Raw genomic sequence first — 22394 nt, 5'->3', positions numbered from 1 at the left:
AGAGGGGATTCAATGTTCCTCCAGATGTTGATGGCTTCCAGCTCCTATCATTCCTGGCCATTGACCATGCTGGCTGGAGCTGATGGAAGCTGGAGTCCAAGAACATCTAGAGGTCTTCATAAACCTCAGGCACGATCTCTGTTGTTTCCTCATGATGATGGGTTTGCAGTCAGGAACAAAGCCACATAGATCTGATAAAATATAACCTGCTTAACACCCCCCTCCATGCTTGTACCCCAATATTGCTGTTGTATTAGAGTGTAATAAACATGGTTCTTGATTATGACAATGACCCTCTGTCAGGGACTGGCTGGATGAGGAAGAATGGTGGAAGGTGCTCACCCAGGGAAGACACAGAAGACGGTGTCTTAGATCCTGGACCGTGGTGCTGGGACACTGAGGACCAGTCTGGGGAAGGAAGAAGAAGAGGAGGAGGAGGAGGAGGAGGAGGTGGAGGAGGAGGAGGAGGAGGAGTATGGATGTGATATCCAGCTTTATCACTACCCTAAGGAGTCTCAAAGTGGCTAGCAATCTCCTTTCCCTTCCTCCCCCACAACAAACACTCTGTGAGGTGAGTGAGGTTGAGAGACTTCAGAGAAGTGTGAGCAGCCCAAGGTCACCCAGCTGCTACATGTGGAGGAGCGGGGACGCAAACCCAGTTCACCAGATTACGAGTGCACCGCTCTTAACCACTACACCACACAAGACGAGCTGGGAGGTGCTAGAAGCAGGTTGTTGAGCAATCAAGGGGGCAGTCAGGAGAAGGAGGCCCTCCCAGGACAGGCTTAGAGGCTGAGAGTCACAGTGTGAATGCAGTCCTGCTGGGTCTCCTTCCCCCCTGACATCCCAATTAAGGAGAGTCCTGCATGTTGCTGAGAAATGGACCAGACAGTCCCAGAGGAGAAGCCCACCCGCTCGATGCAGCCTTTATTTGCTAGAGGAGGAAGCTGTGAGGCAACATCTCAGCTGGACAAGCCAGGGGACTCTGCTGTGTTGTTATTTTCTGTTAATAAATCACTTTCTGTGCCTCCCATTCTTTCCTGCTCTGTGGATGACCTGGGCTTGCTTGACAGCCCCTTGACACCCTCCAGGCCTAGGTTGCTCTGCAGCCTGGCAGATGATGGTGAATACTGGTTGGTGGCCATTGATGACTGGTAACTATTGCAAACCCCAAGAATCCATACCTCTCTCCATCTTAACCACATAGGGGCTGATACAAATATTGTTGGGAGTTTTAATTGGTGTGAGGACTACAAAATGCACACTACGATCTGAAACATCAAAAAGAAAATCAGCAAAGCCTCATTGCCTGTAATTCCACCATTGTAGGTGTATGAATGACTTTAGCACATTAGCAATAAATGTGAAGGTATTCGTTCAACAAAAAGATTCTTTGTTCCGGGAAGCAACTGCCAATGTTTTGAAGGCTAAGTCAGCCTCCTAGTACCCATCTGTGTCTATCTGAGCAATGAGAATCCATTTGCACTTTAGCATGATGTACCAAACTTTCTTTCAGAATTTCTCAACAGACAGGAGCTCAGATTTATTTTATTTAATTCAAGGTTTGGCAATTGGCCATTTTGGCAGTTTCATTGCATGTGGAGGCACATCTCCTCTCTGAATTTTATAAGTTTACCATGCAAACACTAGAAGACTCTCAGCCTGGTTGCTGGGTGTAAGATGTGGTCACAAAGGGATCTCTCCATATGTCACACTCTTGCTCTGAAATGCTGTAATAAAGAATAAAGGAAGGAGCCATGGACCACATCTAGCTCAGTATTCTCTACACGGGCAGTGACTCTCCAGGGCTTCAGGCAGGGGATATTCCCAGACCTACCTGGAGATGCTGAGGATTGAACCTGAGACCTCCTGCACACGGAGCCAATGCTCTACCACTGAGCCATAGAGAGGAATGCCAGAAGAACAGCTGTGTTGGCCTGCTTTCTGCTGCAGACTGAAAGTGGCAGCACAGTGCCTTGGAGATTAATTGCCTTAGCTGCTAAACCATCTTCTTTCTTGTTAGACCAGCTGCTTAGGAAGTACTCTTGCACTTCCTTGTTGTTTCTTACCTGATGCCAAAAGGGAGAGGCAAATTCTAATGCAATGTGCTCGAATCATCACAAAAAAGATGTCGGCAACGGCCCTCGCAGCAACCCTGAGCATATTTTCTCCACTGTGATGTTGCTAATAGCACCCAGCAATTCACATTTTAAGCCAGTCTTCTATTCCCAAGCACTGATTTCCCCTCCTCTCCCTGGAAAAAACTTGAGCTGTTGAGCTTTAATCAAGGAACATAATGTAAACTAATCTCCCATGTCTACAAGAAAAGGGAGCAATCTTGGGCAATTAAGCGCTCCAGCTGATCCCTTAGACAATGAGAATCTCTTTTGAGATTCTAACCAAGGGAGCCACACCCCTTTGCTCAAACTCTTTGCAGGCAAGCCGCCCAATGCCACTGTGCAAGAAAGCACCCTCCATTCCTGGTTGACAGGCGATGGCTTTGAAATCTGGATTCAAATCGCTTTGGTTCACTGAGAAGAAGAAGAAGAGTTTGGATTTGATAGCCCGCTTTATCACAACCCGAAGGAGTCTCAAAGCGGCTAACATTCTCCTTTCCCTTCCTCCCCCACAACAAACACTCTGTGAGGTGTGTGAGGCTGAGAGACTTCAGAGAAGTGTGACTGGCCCAAGGTCACCCAGCAGCTGCATGTGGAGGAGCGGAGACGTGAACCCGGTTCCCCAGATTACGAATCTACCGCTCTTAAGCACTACACCACACTGGCTCTCGCCAGCTCTTTAACTTAGTTCAATTCCATGCCACAATCTGCATGCCGTAGGAGCAGAAATGGGCATGAATATTCCTGCCTGAGAAAAAGCTGCTTTCTAAGGTGCTTCTAAGGTGTTTTGAGACCCGTGCGTCTTGAAAGCAGGCCCAAAACATTTTGCTGCCTGAGTCAGAGGGCAAGATGCTATGATTCTATTTCCCTGCTGCCAACTGAACCTTACTTCGACGCTGGCAATGGGGCAGTGCTCTCTAGGGCACCTGAGGACAGCAAGCTAGTGTGCAGGATGCATGCCACACACTCAGTTCTCCAACAAAGGGGAGTGGCCAAGGACTCAGGAGGAATGGCTGGGAGGGCAGGGGAACTGCTGCCCATCAGTATCTGTTGCCTGAAGCAATTGCTTCACTCTGCCTTGTGGTCTCGTCGGGAAGGTGTCTCTCTCCAAAACCCTGGAGATCTGCTTCCAGTCATTGTGGACAATGCCAAGTTAGACGGACCAAATGAACTAACTGAGGCCACATTCCCCCCCCCAAAAAAAAAAAATTCCTGGTGAAAAGGGGTTGATTGTTAAACCACTTTGTGTTAAGGGTGCCGCCCCCCCCCCCAGCCCAAAGGAAATGCACAAGACAGAGGGTTAACTCCATATTGCCGAAAATAACACAGTCGTTTCTACAGATCTGGAGACCTATGCACACCGATTCAGTGTTGAGGCAGCTATTCCTAGGTCTGCACTCTATGGAGCAGTTGTAGCGACTGGAGACCACTCTCCCTTCACCTTCCTCCGACAGACTGTGAGCATGTAGCTGGAGACTATGCCTGTGTGGAAATTTCCTCTGCTCTTCCCTCTTCAGTCCCCTCCTGGTTCTGGGAGACAGTAGTTCAGGGGAGGGTGGGGAAGCACCTAGCCCTTCACTTGCCTGACCTGCCTCTTCCTCCAGCTCTGAAGCTTCCCCTGCCTCTGATTCTCGCCTCCTGGCTGGTCCAGATCCCCACAAACCACTGCCCCCCTCTCCCGAGTCAGACTCCAGCCCCGCTTTTCCCAGGGCACACTTGTCAGCATCCTGCCAGTCCCTGATGCTCTGGCAATTGTACCTCTGGGAGGGGAATAGAGGTGTTTCCTAACAACTCTGGGTGCCCATAACAAACTACAGCTCCCAGAATTCTTTGAGGGAAGCCACAACTGTTTAAAGTCACAGTGCTTTAAATGTATTGTGCGAATGTGCCCTCAGTATAAGACAGCTTCCTATGTTCCTAAATTAGGCCAGAAAAATGGAAGGGTGGAAGATTCTTAAAATATCGGTCCTGGGTCAGAAACAAAGGCTGCCAATTTGGAGCAAACTGCAGGAAGAAATTTGCACAGGAAGAGACTCTCAGCAATATCCCTATGGCAAAGGCAGAGAGCTGGCTGCAGTTTGACTCCCTGTCCGCCCAGAATGACAACTTTTTGAAGTTTTGTAAATGACTGCATTGAAATCCAGCTAACTGGAGTGATTGTCTCAGTGCCTCAACTTGCCAGCCCTTTCCGACGGAGCTGTAATTATCTTATTAAGCGGCATTTGAGATGTAATGAACCAAAGGTGCTTATTTTCTCTCTATTACGGCAGGCTCTGCTATCGTTTAATCACCCTGCCACTTAGGTTGTGTTCAGACGTCGCTCACAGGGGAGGTCTACAGTCCTGTGCCCCAAAATCTGTAGTTTTCCACAAAAATGAAATTGGGGAAAGAAAAGGAAGGTATAGTAAGGACGGATCCTCAAATCCACTACTCTCTGTGCACTTGAGAGTAACATCTGTCCAAACTACGTGTTATGTCTCAGTTTATTAATGGTATCCTCAAACACGCCCTTATTGATAACAATCCCCCCCTTAAAGGTATTTATTGATTGTGTGTGCTTTTTGCTGCTGCTTCTTTTTAGACCTGGTTGCATCAATATTCTTTAGCTGCAATGATACATTTTTATCAAACAATCATGCAATGTTAATCAAAGCACAGGAGCCCATAGGTGTGGTAAGCACGTATTGGACAGTGCCCGTAATATCATTGATGATGACAACTCTTCCCTTTGCCCCATAATTTTTGGTAATTTTCAGGTGAGAACTTTTCTGTTGTCTTGCAGAAGACGTAAATTTTTGCAGGTGAAAAAGTGGCAGGAAAAACACGAATCCTGTCAATTTCCCCCCCTGTAGAAATAGCTCGCCGCTTCCCATTTTATTTTCTGCCTGCATATATTTTCCTTAAACATTTAAAGACGGAGACCTTCCCCCTCCGGGAATGTCTGACTCCGTTAAAGAACATGCTGTTTGAGTTGCCTGTGAGGTGCTGTTTGAGTTCTCTCCGTGGTGACAGATCTCTGTGATGGCAAATTCACACAAGCAAATCTTCATCTGATGATCATTTCCGAGTGCCAGCCCAGCCGATGAATGGATTAGAGAGATGTCATTACTTGGAGAGAGGGAAAGTAGATGCATACACAAACTATTATTCTTCTCACATCAGCCTCCTCTTCACAGACCACAGGCTGTGGCAAGGCACCAAATGGGCTGGTTTGCTTTGAAGCCGTCCCAGAAAGCTTACAGACTCCCCTGGTGTCAGAAGTATCTCCTCTGTTGGCTACGTCAGGGTCTCCAGCGACTACAAAGTGCTGATGTTGCCAAGTTTGGGAGGGGGTGCTCCTTCATCTACCACATCAAAGACCGGTTCATCCCACTGTCATTTACAGACACTTATATTATGTGTCTATTTACCTTGCATGTGGTCCCAAAGGCATGCAACTTTATGTTGGCAATTTAAATGAATAGTCCATTTCGGACAGTTTAAAGGAAGAAGCACTTTTGCTTTTTTAACTGTTCCATTCATAGAATTATAGTGCAATGCAAAAATCTTAACTCTGCTGCTGCTGCTGCTGCTTTGGCGATCCCTCATAGCCAAGTAAGATTGTCTTCCATGAACGCAGGATCTTAACAGGGAGTCCGTAAGTGACTGTGGAGGCCAATTCTGGATCCACATGTCCTTCCACAGCGGGGACATAGGTTTCCGGGCAGGAGTTGATCACGGTGAGGGTTTGCCAAGCGTGCCTTCCTCTTAGCACGTTTCTCCCTTTCGTCCTGAGTTTGAGCGTCTTCAAAGTCCATGACACCTTTTGTCAAGGCTGTTCTCCCATTGCAGCTCTCGCAGACCAGTGTTTCCCAGTTGTCGCTGTTTATACTCAAGCATCCATGACAGATGGCTATCCAACCTCTGCTTGAAAACCTCCAAGGAAGGAGAGTCCACCGCCTCCCGAGGGAGACCGTTCCACTGTTGAACAGCTCTTACTGTTTAGTTGGAATCTCCTTTTTTGTAACTTGAAGCCATGGGTTCGAGTCCTACCCTCCACATTTTGATGTGTCACTGAACAGTGTAGCAAATATTAAGCTGATGAAAAGCATAAGGACACAAGAAGAGCCTGCCTGCTGGATCAGGCCGGTGACCCACCTAGTCCAGCATCCTCTTCTCTCAGTGGCCAGGTGGACATCTATGGAGAAACCTTCAAGCAGGATCTGAGCAGAAGAGCTCTCTCCCTTCCTGCCGTTTCCAGCAAATTGGTGTTCAGAAGCATTACGGCATCTGACTGAGCATAGCCAACATGGCTAGTAGCCGTTTATTTGTTTATCACCCCCCCCCAAAAAAAAACAAAACTGTCCAGTTTTTAAAGGATACCTAAAAAGAGGACGCGGGTGGCGCTGTGGGTTAAACCACAGAGCCTAGGACTTGCCGATCAGAAGGTCGGTGGTTTGAATCCCCACGAGAGAGTGAGCTCCCGTTGCTCGGTCCCTGCTCCTGCCAACCTAGCAGTTTGAAAGCACGTCAAAGTGCAAGTAGATAAATAGGTACCACTCTGGCAGGAAGGTAAACAGCGTTTCCGTGCGCTGCTCTGGTTCGCCAGAAGCGGCTTAGTCCTGCTGGCCACATGACCTGGAAGCTGTACACCGGCTCCCTCGGCCAATAAAGCGAGATGAGCGCCGCAACCCCAGAGTCGGCCACGACTGGACCTAATGGTCAGGGGTCCCTTTACCTTTTTAAAAGAGATGGTGAAATGGGAAAAAATTCACCAAATGATATGACATAAATCCTGCCAAATCTTTGGCCCAGATGTCTGCATTTGATTGCTTAGGGAAGAGCAGCACAAGTCAAGGGATCTCCTGTCCAGAATAACTGGGGGCCCCTCCAGACTGAGTTTTGTTTTGTTTTTTGTTTTGTTTGTTTGTTTGCAGTTTATTCTGCAACTTGTCATTGATGCAATAACAGTGCATTTATTTGTGCATTTGTACTGGGCCATCCACACCTAGTTCCCTTTTCTTAGTTGTTCAGCGATGTTTCCCCAACCATCACCACCTTGGAAGATTTGTGCTGTAAGGTAAAAGGTAAAGGACTCCTGGATGGTTAAGTCTAATCAAAGGCAACTATGTGGTTGCGGCGCTCATCTGGCTTTCAGGCCGAGGGAGCCACCGTTTGTCCACAGACAGCTTTCTGGGTCATGTAGCCACCCTGACTAAACCGCTTCCGGCGCAACGGAACACTGTGATGGAAACGCCGTTTAACTTCCCAGTGTGGTGTAGTGGTTAAGAGCGGTGGACTCGGAATCTGGTGAACAGGGTTCGCTTCCCCGCTCCTCCACATGCAGCTGCTGGGTGACCTTGGGCCAGTCACACTTCTCTGAAGTCTCTCAGCCTCACTCACCTCACAGAATGTTTGTTGTGGGAGAGGAAGGGAAAGGAGATTGTTAGCAGCTTTGAGACTCCTTAGGGGAGTGATAAAGCGGGATATCAAATCCAAACTCTTCTTCTACTTCTTTTCCTTCTCCTTCTCCTTCTTCTTCTTCTTCTTCCTCTTCTTCTTCTTCTTCCCCCAGTGCAGCTCCACCTATTTATCTACTAGCACTGGTGCACTTTCGAACTGCTAGGTTGGCAGGAGCAGGGACAGAATGATGGGAGCTTACTCCATCACAGGGATTCGAACCACCGACGTTCTGATCGGCAAGCCCAAGAGGCTCAGTGGTTTAGACCACAGTGCCACCTGTGTCCCTGTAAAAGGTGCATTGCAGGAGGGGGGAAGCCGACAAGACGACGGAGGCGACACTTGCCGGCCGAGGGAGTTTGTAAGAAGCCGATGGAGCCGACCTTCACCATGCCTGGCCCCAATCCCAGTGCCACCAATGTGGGCACCTCCGGCCACTCGCCCAGCAAAACCGTCGCCTCGCAGGCCCCAGGATCCACTGTCAAGCAGAGGAAAAGTGCTAGCTGTGGAACAAGGAGTGCAGGCCATACAACGTCTGCAGGCACTGGAGGGATGTAGAGATTTTATACAGAGGATTCCCCTGGCCTCAAAGTTGGTCCTGTTATGAGTCTCTTTATTACATCTGAATTCATGTTGCATATCTGGGGCAAATATACTCGGTCATGTTGTTGTTGTTGTTGTTGTTGTTGTTGTTGTTGTTGTTTAGTTGTTTAGTCATGTCTGACTCTTCGTGACCCCATGGACCAGAGCACGCCAGGCACTCCTGTCTTCCACTGCCTCCCGCAGTTTGGTCAAACTCATGCTGGTAGCTTCGAGAACACTGTCCAACCATCTTGTCCTCTGTCGTCCCCTTCTCCTTGTGCCCTCCATCTTTCCCAACATCAGGGTCTTTTCCAGGGAGTCTTCTCTTCTCATGAGGTGGTCAAAGTCTTGGAGCCTCAGCTTCAGGATTTGTCCTTCCAGTGAGCACTCAGGGCTGATTTCCTTCAGAATGGATAGGTTTGATCTTCTTGCAGTCCATGGGACTCTCAAGAGTCTCCTCCAGCACCATAATTCAAAAGCATCAATTCTTCGGCGATCAGTCTTCTTTATGGTCCAGCTCTCACTTCCATACATCACTACTGGGAAAACCATAGCTTTAACTATACGGACCTTTGTTCGGTCATAGACTTCACTATATCCTACCTGCCAACTCGAAAACTACGATTTGGACCAAAAGTATGGTAACTTTCAGAGTTTACTTGGAGTAAAGTCATTTGAGCTGTTTCTCTGGATAAAACTTGATTTTTTTTCCTTAATTGGTTTTGCTGTTGAATGGACTCTTAAACTTTCTCTAAGAAGGGTTTTTGATTCCTTTCTGTCAAAGTTTATTGCTATTTCCTATGCATACTTTAAAGTGCAAATTATTTCATTAAAATTTGTCTACATAAAAAAAAAGGTGCATTGCAGTGGGTTGGAGTAGATGACCCTTAGGAACCATCCCAGCTCTAAAATTCTGTGGTTCTTGGGTTTCAGCTGGAACTTCCAGGACACGCACTGATTGGAAGTGAAGCAATAGGCCCAACCCCAAAACCTTTGCAGGAGCAGGCAGTCCTGGAAGTGGGATATGTTACTACCATCATGAGCTCATATTATTCTGAGTAAAGTAGAATTAAAAGGGCCACAATTCTGACATAAGAAGAGATCAGTAAGCCCTGTGGTTCCCACAGAGTCTTACACACACTCATAAAATGAGATTATTATTATTTTTAAAAAAGCAACACTATTTTCAATCAAATGGCAGGTCATTTCCTCATCGGAACAGCTGTGTTTATTCTCCCTGAGTGTGCAGCAGATGTGCTACAGTTTCCCAAGCTTAAGAACTCTCTCCCTTCCCTCGGAAAGCAAAAACCAGGTTGCAAAAAGGCAGGGGTGGGTGGCTTCTGTGCCCCCACCTGACGTTGCGGCAGCCACCAGGAAGATGTTGCCTTTATTTAACGCTCCAGACAAGCAAGTCACGGTTCAAAGATGGAGAATGTGGTTATTTTCAATTCCAGGGCTGAACGCAACCTGTTTTCAGAGCCCAGAGAATCTACCCGTCAAATTGTAGCTGCTCAGGAGAGACAAATGAGTATCGCAGTATTAGCAATGGCAGGGAGAATTGCATACGGTTACTATTCTTTCATCTGTTGCAGGGAGAGCAATAGCAACCGAATGAAAAGATATTAGATAAAGATTCCACATTGCAGATAAAGATGTCTCTGGGCAAGGTTTGCTATGGTAAGAAAGGGTTTAGAGACTGCATAAGTTTGCAGCAAATGGGGGTCCCCCCCCCCCAGTGAGAACCCATAGGTTAAACCATGGGTGTAACCATAGGTTTAAACTATAGGTTTAACCACACGTTAAACCAGAAGGCGTGACCAAGATGTTAATTGTTGTCTCAGGATTTAAACAAAAAAGGAAACACTGGTTTTTCTCCCTCTACCAAACCCCATAAATGCTCAGGACCACAATACCTCAAGAACTGCCTAGGCAATTGTTAAGCGTGTAAGGACAAAAGAAGTAATTATAATTTAACAGTTTTCATGTTATTCTATTTTATGAAAGCAACTAGAAAAAAATATTATGATGGGAAGATCTCACACAGGTGAAAGGAAGCAGTGGGGAGGAAGGGAGGGTTAGGTTGAATTTGGGAAATAAAATAATATATGGGACAGCAAAGGATATAATAGATTCTTATAGAATAGTAATATATTGGGGGGTGTTGTTGTTTTGTTGTTTTTGTTTTAATTATTTCCTAGTGTTTTTATCTTGTATTTTATTCTGTGAACTGCCCAGAGATCTTGTGTTGAAGGGCGCTGCATAAATTTTAAGAATAAGAATAAGAATAAAGATCACCCAACAAATCCAATTTACCCCCATCTGCATTGTTCATTTAAAGTAGTATTAAACCACTTTAAACAGTCACGGCTTCCCCCAAAGAATTCTGGGTGCTGCGGTTTGTTATGGGTGCTGAGGATTGTTAGCAAACCCCTCTTCCCACCCACCCACCCCAGGTACAATTTCCAAAGTGGTTTAATCATCAGTTCATCTTCACAAGGAACTCTGGGACCCCTGTACAGACATACCTCTTGTTACATTTGCTTCAGGTTAAATCTTTTCAGGTTGCGTCCCGCGGCGACCCGGAAGTACCGGAAAGGGTTACTTCCAGGTTTTGCCGCTTGCACATGCGCAGACACTCAACATGACGTCACACGCATGCGCAGAAGCGACAAATCGCGACCCGCGCACGCGCAGACACAGGTTGCATTCTGCTCATGTTGCGAACGGGGCTCTGGAACAGATCCTGTTCACAACCAGAGGTACCACTGTAGTAGAAAACAGCCCAACAGAACAGTTTCTTATTCAAAACAACCTTACTCATCACTCTGTTGTTTTTTAAAAATATTTATTGCATTTGGTTAGAATGTCCCGCAACACAAGACAGAACCCTGCATAGAGAAATGGCTATATATATATATATATATACACAGTGGTACCTCGGGTTAAGTACTTAATTTGTTCCGGAAGTCCGTTCTTAAGCTGAAACTGTTCTTAACCTGAAGCACCACTTTAGCTAATGGGGCCTCCTGCTGCCGCCGCACCGCTGAAGCACGATTTCTGTTCGTATCCTGAAGCAAAGTTCTTAACCTGAAGCACTATTTCTGGGTTAGCGGAGTCTGTAACCTGAAGCGTATGTAACCCGAGGTACCACTGTATGTATGTATATGTGTGTGTGTGTGTGTGTGTGTGTGTGTGTGTGTGTATCATCCACATCTTTGACACCCAATCCTTATTGAAGACCCGGCCTAGGAAAGGTTAGCAGGTCTGCTTAATGCACCCAAGATGCTATCTCTGGTTTGTCTAAAATCCACAGCAAATGCCGGAGATTAAAAGTGCAGGCACCACATCTTTGAACAGCGGTGAACTCCTGAGCTGCATTTGCCCACAAAGAGCTTCTCGCCTGTCAATCACTTTTCCTCTAAGTGCCAGAGGCAGAACGATATAGATCTTTGTTGGGTTTCCACGAAGAGGAGCTTTGATGCTCCGTCTTCCACGGGGGCGGGGGGCGGGGGGAGCCTCCTCTTCTAGGAAACAAAGCAAAGGTCTAGCCAGTTGTCCAGGTATTAGGTTTACTGTACCAGATTTGGGGCAACTTTATCCCCGTGACCTTTAAGCAGTGCCTTCTGTGGTCTTCCATCTGTGCAGCCTCCAACAGAATCCATTTTGGGGGTTTTTTGCAATATGAAAATGCAGCTTTTCCTGGCTCAGTAAAGCACTGGGGGGGAGGGGGGGGGAATACTGTTTCCAAGAGTATCTGGGGCTTGGCATATATCGCTAAGCTAATTTTTAAAACGTTCATCTCAAAATATACCTTTGCTTACAACCCTCCGGAAAACATGGTTGCAAACAGAGATGCTACAACTAGCCTGCATAGATTTGTTCAGTGCTTCAGACAGAGTTCCCAAAATAATAATAATAATAACAATAATAATAAATTTTATTTATACCCCACCCTCCCCGGCCAGAGCCAGGATCAGGGCGGCTAACACCAGTAAAATTACAGTAAAAACATAATAGGGGAAAAAAACCAATTTAAAATACAGGTTAAAATGCAATTTAAAATGCAGCCTCATTTTAAAATTAGCCCATAGATCAAAACCATAAGGGGAGGGAAACATAAGGGTCAGACTGAGTCCAAACCAAAGGCCAGGCGGAACAGCTCTGTCTTGCAGGCTCTGCGGAAAGATGTCAAGTCCCGCAGGGCCCTGGTCTCTTGTGACAGAGCGTTCCACCAAGTCGGGGCCAGTACTGAAAAGGCCCTGACCCTAGTTGAGACCAATCTAACCACCTTGCGACCTGGGTCCTTCAAAATGTTGTCATTTGTGGACCTTAAGGTCCTCCACGGGGCATACCAGGAGAGGCGCTCCTAGGCTGCTAGCAAAGTTGTTATATCACATGCTGAATGCGGAATAGAGAGGAATTATTACTTCTCGTGATCTGAGCACTGTGCTTTGGAGAAGGGCTATAGCATGGATTTGCTGTCACCCATCAGTCTCGGGAGGCAATGCAAGAGTGCATCTTTAGGAAGCTACCGAAATGATTGAGTTGTTTTATTTTACAAACAGGCCAAAACGCCGCAATTTTTCTATTGACTTGCCTAAGATTCAGGACAAAGTGCCGCCTTTCGAATGCTTCTCTCCCAGACGTCAATTACGCCTTTGAAATCCCAGTAAAATCTGGGAAAATCCAGACATGTGGCAGCCCAAGAAAGTTACAGTGCTTACTGTGGCTGTAAAGACTGATATAGGAGAGACATGTTTTGTTGCAGCCTGGAGGAGGCCAGTTGCTTTGCTGCAGGGCGTTTCTTATCTCTGCACTCCTGCCGGAAGACATTCCTTCTCTGGTCACTTCTTTTGAAATGTTTAAGGCTTTTTGTTAACTTTGCTGCGTTGAATGTGCATTCTGTAAGCATAGGGGCCAACGCCCTGGGTGCCCGAGCACCCACAAAATACTCCAGGAAGGGGCCAGACACCCACACATTTCTGTGCCAGGGCCATGCACGCTGCATGGCACCCATGCCCCCGGGCACCCACGGTTACATGTCCAAGATGGCACTCCTGTTCTGTAGTTGATCTTCTTTGCAATGTTTTATTTTGAAATCTTTAAGATATACCGTATTTTTCGCTCTATAAGACGCACTTTTCCCCTCCTAAAAAGTAAGGGGAAATGTATGTGCGTCTTATGGAGCGAATGCAGGCCTGAGGCTCTGTCAGCACTCCCATTAAAGAGCCACGCGAAGCTCTTGGGGGCTTTTCCCGAGGAGGGAAGCACGGCTCTAAGGGGAGCCTTAGCCACGCACAGCCTCTCCCGGGTTGTGCGTGGCTAAAGAGGAAGCCAGGACAGCGAGCAGGATCCACCCCGCTGGCTGTCTTGGCTTCTGCCATAGAAGCCACGCAGCCTCTCCGGCTTCCTCTTTAGCCGCGCACAGCCTCTCCGGCCGGGAGAGGCTGCGCTCAGCTAAAGAAGCCAGGAGAGCCAGCAGGATCCATCCTGCTGGCTGTCTTGGCTTATGCCATAGCCGCGCGCAGCCTCCGCAGGGCAGCAGGGAGCCTTCAGCCCGCTCCCCTGCGGAGGCTTTGTGCGGCTATCCCTGGCTTTTGCAGGAGGTGGGGGAAGGGACAGAGCGTGTGGCTCTATCCCTTCCCCCACCTCCCAGAAAAGCCCCCAAGAGCCGCGCTCCCTTTAAAGAGCGCACGGCTCTTGCGGGAGGAAAGCCGGTAGGCTTGCTTTCGCTGAAGCCAGGAGGGCAAGAGGGATCGGTGTGCACTGATCCCGCTTGCTCTCCTAGCTTCAGGGGTAGCCCCGCAAAGCCTCCTGAGCGAAGAGGGAGGAGCGCTCCCTCTTAGCTCAGGATGCTTTGCGTTCCTTTCTTATTTCTTGTTTTCCTCCCCTAAAAACTAGGTACGTCCAATCGTCCGGTGCATGTAATAGAGCGAAAAATACGGTAATATTTTAGTTTCCTGTTAATTACATTGCTTTGAATGTATATTTTATATTCGACTTTCTTTGGTAATGTTTCATTCGGGTTTATTTTATTTGATGATAAAGAATAATTAGTAATAAAGAAAAGTTAAAAGCAAAAAGAAATGAAAAACATGCGTCAATAGACCATTGTTGGGGATGTACTCTTAACTGCCTACTAAGGCCTGGCAAAATAAAAGTTTTCAGCAGGCGTTTAGAAGTTGGCACAAAAGACACCTGCTGAATCTCCAGTGGCAGGGTGTTCCACAGGACTGGGTTGATGAAATTAAGGCTCACTTTCTCATCCTTTTCAATTGAGGCTCACCAACTCTGGGAACAACCCAAGACACTTTATCATTACAGTGGTACCTCAGGTTACAAACACCTGGGGTTACAAACACTTCGGGTTACAGACTCCGCTAACCCGGTAGTACCTTGGGTTAAGAACTTTGCCCCAGGATGAGAACAGAAATCGTGCTTCGGCGGCGCAGCAGCAGCAGGAGGCCCCATTAGCTAAAGTGGTACCTCAGGTTAAGAACGGTTTCAGGTTAAGAACGGACCTCCAGAACAAATTAAGTTCGTTAACTAGAGGTACCATTGTATAATCATTGTTGCTCCCCTTTTCTCTGTATGCTAATTGCATTACTAACCTGCACTGGATATTAGTGATTTACCTGCACACGGCATGTGGAAAATGAATAAAAAGTTGTTTTGTGTTTTAAACCTCATTAGCCACTCGGAGGATTAATCACTTGCAGAGCAGAATTTTTTTAAAAACCCACAAGAAAATTAAAATCACCAACAGCAAAAACCCAACAACAACAAAAATGCAAAGGACCTTGTCAATTAAATTTCTCTTGCAAAAATTTAATTGCAGGGAGGATAATTTAATGGGCACAGGATACTGGGATGAAAGTCAGATAAGGATGAGAGACAGGGATGGGGCAAAGGTGATGCTTCTCATTTCAAAGGGGGAAGGAAGGCCGCGGCGAAATTTGAGAGCTCTAAGCACTCACAGAGCAGACTGTTATAGATGAGAAAGAGGAAGAGTCAGACAACTTTAATCTAAAATCTCTGGGGGGGAAACGACTGGGACTCACTCTCAGACACAAATTAGTGTCGTAGGGCTATCTGTCAAGTGGTGGGGGAGAGACAGCTAGGGAAAGTCAGGAGTCAGGGAGTGCAGCTTTAACACTCATTTTCGAGATCTAATTAATCTAATTAGTCTCTCATTCCTGAATTCCTGGGGCTGAATAGGTGCTTCAACAGATGTGCACTCAACTCAAGGGCAAAAAAATCCAGTGCTTTCCATCACCGCAAGGAAAGCTCTCCTAGGTGTACATATGAACATCGGAAGCAGACTCCGACAAGGCATTCGCACACCAAACATTTAAAGCACTACGATGCCACTTTAAATAATTCCGGCTTCCCCCAAAGAATTCTGCTATTTGCAGCCTAGGTCTAGATGTCTCTACAGATCTCCTGTTATTGCTCTGATCTCCCAGCCCTTCAGAAACCCCCATAACGTAAAGTTATTTGTTGATGTATGCTCCAAAAAATGGAAACAATGAAAGAAGAGTGGCGGATGAAGATGATGGACTTTGCAGAACCGGCAATGCTGACAGGAAAAATCCGAAACCAGCATGATCAAGTATTCCAAAAGGACTGGAGTAAATTTATATATTTGAAATATTATTGTAAGCAGTTTACATCATTAGCAGGGTTGTCCAAAGACTTGTAATGAGAAATTTTCTACCTTTCTATGTTTATTTAAATTTTGAGTCATTTTGTAATGAATGCAATTATAGAATTGGAAAACGTACAAAATGCAATGATATAAAGGTTTATTTTGATAGCCATGAGGCGGGAGGGAAGGAAGTCAATGACTCTGAAGATCCAGGGTGGTAAAGTGGATAATAATGATGTGAATGTATATAATTAAATGGAAAATAAATTTTAAAATGTACACACACACACACAATTCTGGGAGGTGTTATTGCTGCTGGGGGCTGTTAGAAGACTCCCATTCTTCTCACAGAACTACAATTCTCAGAATTTGCAAGTTGTAGCTCTGTGAGGGGAATGGGGTTCCTAACGAATAATAATAGTAATAATAATAATAATAATAATAATTTTTATTTATATCCCGCCCTCCCCAGCCAAAGCTGATTACCAAAGGAGGGGTCAGACTGCGCCTTGGCCAAAGGCCTGGTGGAACAGCTCTGTCTTGCAGCCCCTGAGGAAAGATGTCAAGTCCCGCAGGGCCCTAGTCTCTTGCACCAGAGCGTTCCACCAGATCGGGGCCACAGCTGAAAAAGCCCTGGCTCTGGTTGAGGCCAGCCTAACCTCCCTGTGGCCCGGGACCTCCAAGATGTTTTTGTTTGAAGACCATAAGGTCCTCCATGGGACGTACCAGGAGAGGCGGTCCCATAGGTACGAGGGTCCTAGGCCGTATAGGGCTTTAAAGGTTAAAACCAGCACCTTAAACTTGATCCTGTACTCCACCGGGAGCCAGTGGTCCTTGTATTCTCTACCACATCACTTTCTACCAGAGATCCTTTTAAATTCGGATTCCAGGGATTACACCTGTGGCCCTCCAGATTTTTCCTGAACTTCAGCTCCCTTCATCCCCAACTGATTTCCTGTGCATTCAGTTCTTTCCTTCTCACGTGCAATCACTATATATGCATCAAGGTATTACTTACTACAAAGATTGTGTGTTTACAAAGCCTTGTACGCTGTTGGGGGGCACCACGGATAAATAATTCCCTATATTTTAAATGTTCAGGAGGCAAGTGCCGATCATTACATATATCAGTAGCTCTGGAAGCACCAGCAGATTTGCAGAAGTGCAGAAATCTTTAGGGAAGAGCTCTACATAGGGGACGCTCCTTAAAACATCCCGATGAAGATGACCGATCACACATTACTGATTGACTTGAGCAGGGTTCGGGGAGGGCATATCCTGAGCAGAAGCAAACCACACTGCAACATTGAGTTGCAGCTCCCACTGATAAAACAAGGCAGCTTCAGCGTCACTTGCAAAAACACCCTTAGCAATGTGTGAATTTATGATCCTGTAAATATTATGTGAATTATGTATGTAGAAAGCTTCTGACCTGTCTGAATTTGCTTGTTCTCCAAACCCTGCTTCCCGCCACTTTCTAAATTCGTAATCCTGTTCAATTGCAAGCCTTTTGGCAAGGACTAGCACCTTTCACGGTCCTCATACAGTGCCCAGAAAACTTTAGGCACCTGACTAATAATAATTTCCACGATACTCCCAAATTTCAGTATTTCTATGAAAATCCAGCCTCACCAAATCTCTGCTGAAGCCGATTTTGGGACACAATTTTGAAGACAATTCTTTTTGTCTTTCTTTAAAAGAACGTTCCACCTTGAAAAGCCTCAGAAACTCATTACTAAGTGGAAGATAAGATCAACAAATCTCACCAACTACCCTTAAAGGACCTAGCAGGGATGTTGCTACTGCTGTCGGCCAATCATTCACTTTTTTTATATATGATGGGGAGATTTGGTTCCTCTTGTCTCCTTATCAAAAAGGCCATTCCTTAAGCTGTTCGGCTTAAGTTGTCTTTAAAGGAGGGCTCAGCCACTTGACAAGGGGGATAAGATGCAATCGCACTGCAATTAGTAGGAATCATTGGAAAATTCCTGATTTATAACTCTTCTTTCCAGTTACAAGGGCAGTAGTTCTTTGTGGCAACGCCTGACACTCCTCTTTGCAGGAGATAAAACTGGGGAATTCCTTGTCCATTGCCGACAGATTTGGTGGTGCAATTAGAAATATCTGGAGGGGTGTACGAACTAGATTACAGAACAAAAGGAAGTCTCCTTCACAGAACACATAGTTAAACTGGGGGATTTGCTCCCAGAAGATTTAAACCAGCTTGGGTGGCTTTAAGAGACAAATTCACGGAGGATCAGCCTTATCAGCTACAAGCTATGATGGCCATGTTCTCCCTTCACTGTCAGAGGCAGTATGTTTCCAACCAGAGACGGAGGTTATGCGCTTCTTATTACAGGGGAGAGACGACCTGGAGCTCACCAAGACAGTAGCTAAGTTCCTCTATTTGATTTTTTGTCCTGTATGCTACAGGATCCTGCCCTTGCTGAAACCCACAGCGATGAGGCGGATTGCTCCCCTCTTCTGCCCTTTGGCGGGTCACTGTGCGGTTGGGGCGGCGACGAGATCGCACTGGCCTATCTATTCTGAATGTATTCTGAATGTTCTTATGTGATGCCAATAAAGGTTACTTGAACTTGAACCTGAGTATGTTTCCAATAACCTGTTTCTGGGAATCATAGGTGGAAACTGTTCATTTAATTTGAAACTGCCCATGGTTTCCCTGTTATGGTTTTCCCAGTAGTGATGTATGGAGCTGGACCATCAAGAAGGCTGATCGCCGAAGAATGGATGCTTTTGAATTATGGTGCTGGAGGAGACTCTGGAGAGTCCCATGGACTGCAAGAAGATCAAACCTATCCATTCTGAAGGAAATCAGCCCTGAGTGCTCACTGGAAGGACAGATCATGAAGCTGAGGCTCCAAGACTTTGACCACCTCATGAGAAAAGAAGACTCCCTGGAAAAGACCCTGATGTTGGGAAAGATTGAGGGCACAAGGAAAAGGGGATGACAGAGGACGAGATGGTTGGATAGTGTTCTTGAAGCTACCAGCATGAGTTTGACCAAACTGTGGGAGGCAGTGGAAGACAGGAGTGCCTGGCGTGCTCTGGCCCATGGGGTCACAAAGAGTCGGACACAACTAAACAACAACAATGGTTTCCCTGCTCCACAACAACCCTGTGAGGTAGGTAGGCAGTGGCCGTATCACCCAATGAACTTCATAGCTACAAAACCCAGTGGCTATGTTCTAGCTCCACTATCTGAGGCAGGAGGAGTCCGAATGCCCATTGCAGGAGGGCAGAGGGCTCTTGCGCTCAGGTGAGGCTTGCGAGCTTCCCATTGGGGCATCTGGTTGGCCACTATGAGAACAGGATGCTGAACTAGGTAGGCCACCAGCCTGATCCAGGTGCCAGGCTCTTTTTACATTCTAACAAATCTTGGCCACAACATGCTTGAGACGACCCTAAGGAGTTGGGTAGTGTACTTAAGAGGAAGGAAAGGAAGGAAGGAAGCCTAAGAGTTTTAATCTTCTTCCTCGGAGGTTTATAAGCAGAGGTTAGATGGCCATCTGCCATGGATGCTTGAGCTGAGAATCCTGCATTGCAGGGGCTGGACTAGGTCAGTATTTCCCAAACTGGGGTCTCCAACTGTTTTTGGACTACAGTTCCCTTCATCCCTGACCACTGGTCCTGCTAGCTAGGGATGATGGGAGTTGTGGTTCAAAAATTTAATTTGTGGGTTTCACTTCATGCGTTCAAACATGTTTCATTCCCCATTTGTGGGGTTTAAATAACAAATTCCTGAAAGTTATTGGGAAACAGGGTAGACTGGATTTTGAATGACACGTGTTCTCTTTATGTCTTGTCGTCAATGTCCTGTGTTTTATTGTATGTTTTATTTTAAAAAAAACACAACTTTAAAAATGGAATGGAAATGGACTCACTCATCCCTAGTCCATCCCTAGTATTTACTAATCTTAAAACCAAAAGGAAGGGTCCATAGCATAACATTCCACCAAGGCAGGTCTGGAGAACCTGTAGTCCTCTAGAGGTTGTTGGGACTTCAGCTCCCATCAGTTCCTAACAGCATGGCAGCCAGGAACAGGTGCCAACAGGTCAGCAATAACTCACATGGTGTAAAGTCTTTATTAGAAGAAACAGGATCTGCTATGGGGAACCTGGTCCAAAGAGCACAGCAACTCTTCTCCGTAGATCTTGCTTCTCTGAGGCAGTTGTGGAGACTGAAGGTTCCCACTTTCCCAGTTGCCCGAGTCTCCTCTTGTTCTGGGTCCTTCCCAAGCAATCTGAGACTACACTGACATGCATGGCTCTGCTCCTCCCTCTTCAACCTCTTCTGGCTCTGGAAGACCAGGTGGGAGGGGAGCTTGTCACAGCAGGAGCAGGAGACGCCCTGGCTTCTTTGCCAGCCTGACTCATCTGTCTCCTGACCCCTTTCCTCTCCTGCCTCTGATTCTGGACCGCTCTCTGCCACAGCCTCTTCCTGCTCACTAAACCCTGTTGCCTCTTCAGCTTCCACCACCTCCTCCTCCAGTCTTCTCCCTCTTACCACTCATTGTTGTCCCACAACCAGTCCCCAGGCTTTGAACCTCGATCCCTTGGGGCCTCCCATTGATCCTCTTCGTCCAACCAGTCCATCTGTCTATAGCAAAGGACAATAGGAGTTGTAGTTCAGCACTTTTTAAAAGTGGAGTTGTAGATCAAAAGCATCATGTGCAACACAGGCTTAAAAGACAACTGTTTATTACAGCATATTGATGCATTATATTAATTTACAAAGCGATATGATTTTTATATAGCTGTAAAACACAGCTGCTTATTGGACAATGACTGAAGTATCAACATGACAGACGCTCATGCTCACAACATGCATATTTGTGTGTGTTTTAAGAAAGTGAATATTATACAATATACTAATTTATTTATTTATTTTTTTAAAAAAACCAAACCTTTCTTGGTTTTCCCCAGAGTTCACAGGGTGGGAAATCAAGAATACTGAATACTGGGTATAGTTCTGGCTGCCGCATCTCAAAAAGGATACTGTGGAACTGGAAGAAGGTTCAGAAATGTTCAAGGAGATGCAGCGAAAAGTTGCATTGTGTGTGTGTGTGTGTGTGTGTGAGAGAGAGAGAGAGAGAGAGAGAGAGAGAGAGAGAGAGAGAGAGAAAATAAGGAAAAATAAGGCCAGGAAGGGGGTGGGCACGTTAAGAGGATTATAAAATCACAGATAGCATGAAGTAGAAATAAAGTTTTTCTCCCTTTACCAAACCCAAGGTCATCCAATAAAGCCAATTTATCCCCATCTGCACTATGCATTTAAAGCACTATCATACCACTTTAAACAGTCATGGCTTGTTGAGAGTTGCTAGGAGGCCCCATTCCCCTCACAGAGCCACAATTTCTAGAGCAATTCAACATCCAATCCCTCTTCCAAGGGAACTTCCCAGTGCATCTGCAGGATCACACCTGACTGTCCTGACAGCATCATGAGCACAAACCATGATGACTAAAAGCACCATAAAAAAAGGGCTGGCTAGTGGGAGCATCTGGGAACTGTAGTTCTTCAAAGAGCACAGGGGGCCTATAGCAATTCTCGGCCATCCTTAACCAACTACAGTTCCCAAGATGCTTAGGTGACTATCTAAAGAGGTATGAGACTGCTTTGTAAGTTGACAGTGCCTAACCAGAGTCCAGGATAGAAGACTTCTTCACGCAGCACAGAATAAATAATGGAATTTGCAATCAAACACGGCGACAGCCAACTTGTGGCCACTTTAAAAGGGGATTAGACAAATTCACGGACGGTAAGGCTATTTATGGTTACCTAGTCAGGGTGCCAGAATAGTACCTCAAGAACCAGAGACACCACATCACTGAATGTCACGTCTCAGGGGAAGAAATGCAAGAGCTTTGAGCTCATGTCCTTTTCGTTGGCTTTCCAAAAGAGGCCTCTGGTTTGTCACTGTGAGAAACAGGATGCTTGGCTAGAAGATGGCGCGTTGGTCTGAACATGCACACAGCTCTTTACACATCCTTAAGACGTGAAGTAGACAGGGCCTGCACAGCATAATCTGAGCCGCAAACGTGGCAATGGAAAGAAACGGCTACACCCTAACTGCACCACATTTTATGCTACGGGATAGTCCCATACAAAGCCCAGGAACATATTAACCAGAGAAGTGCAAGGCTGGATGAAGCACCATGCGACAGAACACAAAGCTCATAATCTCTACTCAAACCGAAGTTCGGACTGGACTGTAAACACCAGGTCTTTTTGTTAGGACACACACTGAACTCGTTCCTCCTCAGCGTCCATTCAGTGTTCCTCAGAGATTGCAAATCTCTGTGTTTCACAGCCGCCTAATGCCCTTATCTGAAGCACCGCCACATAATATTGCCAAGGTTGTTCATTTCCACATGACACAAGAGCAAAGGCTGCTATTTCAACAGCAGGGGATTTTTGTTTATTCCCTAAAGTTAGCCAGACCCGGTGAGCAGAAAGGGTGGAAGGTGTTCAGCCAATGTGGCCCTTCAGGTTTTTCTGTCTGGCCCCTGGAACTCAGCCCCACTCACCTCAGCCTGCCCACTTCACAGAATCACAGACTTGTTGAGTTGGAAGGGACCCTACG

General features: G+C 46.3%; 1 pseudogene across 1 annotated transcript; it reads left to right on the top strand.

Annotated features, from left to right (window-relative positions):
• The first annotated feature begins 7946 nt into the window (after positions 1 to 7946).
• LOC308463104 (protein transport protein Sec61 subunit beta pseudogene) lies at positions 7947 to 9096 on the top strand (annotated as a pseudogene). Its single transcript has 2 exons — positions 7947 to 8215; positions 9072 to 9096. The product of its transcript is annotated as a protein transport protein Sec61 subunit beta pseudogene (transcript).
• Positions 9097 to 22394: the final 13298 nt, after the last annotated feature.

This window comes from Podarcis pityusensis, assembly GCF_964106645.2.
Source record: "Podarcis pityusensis genome assembly, chromosome: 1".
In the NCBI taxonomy this organism is placed as follows: domain Eukaryota; kingdom Metazoa; phylum Chordata; class Lepidosauria; order Squamata; family Lacertidae; genus Podarcis; species Podarcis pityusensis.
The sequence above is the reverse complement of the archived record's forward strand: the minus strand, read 5'-3'. Positions and strand labels throughout refer to the sequence as shown.